The sequence below is a fragment of the Hemitrygon akajei genome, chromosome 2 (genome assembly GCF_048418815.1).
Source record: "Hemitrygon akajei chromosome 2, sHemAka1.3, whole genome shotgun sequence".
NCBI classification, from domain to species: Eukaryota; Metazoa; Chordata; class Chondrichthyes; order Myliobatiformes; family Dasyatidae; genus Hemitrygon; species Hemitrygon akajei.
Window position 1 is genome coordinate 173,290,066 of NC_133125.1, and position 434 is coordinate 173,290,499.

Genomic DNA, 434 nt, shown 5'->3' on the forward strand with positions numbered 1-434 from the left:
TGAAGAGGTCAATACTCCCCAATGCCATTAGGCTTTACAATTCTACCGCCAGGACTTAAGAACTTTTTAAAAGCTATTATTAATGCTTTTTGAGATAGTGATTTAGATGCATATCATATTTTTTTTACTGAGTTAAGTATTGTATGTAATTAGTTTTGCTACAACAAGTGTATGGGACATTGGAAAAAAGTTGAATTTCCCCATGGGGATGAATAAAGTATCTATCTATCTATGATACCTGGTCAGCGGAATCAGCTCCCAGGATTGCAGCCATCAAAGAGTGGAGTTGCCTGAATCCGAATTGAGTTTAATTCTATCGTTCATTGCATTATCAGGGGAGAGCGCGAACGCAGTCCCCCACTACCACAAATTGTGCAGTCGAGTATCCCGCATTTGGGGATATCGCAGGCGTCAGCACACCCGGAGTGCAATGG

At 41.2% G+C, this 434-nt stretch overlaps 1 non-coding gene across 1 annotated transcript in view; it reads right to left on the reverse strand.

Moving 5' to 3' along the window:
• Positions 1 to 332: 332 nt before the first annotated feature.
• The window catches only part of LOC140722633 (U1 spliceosomal RNA), a 164-nt gene continuing 62 nt past the window's right edge, over positions 333 to 434 (reverse strand). Inside the window, exon 1 of the small nuclear RNA XR_012097699.1 lies at positions 333 to 434. This exon is cut by the window's right edge and continues 62 nt beyond it. This is a non-coding gene — a small nuclear RNA (U1 spliceosomal RNA).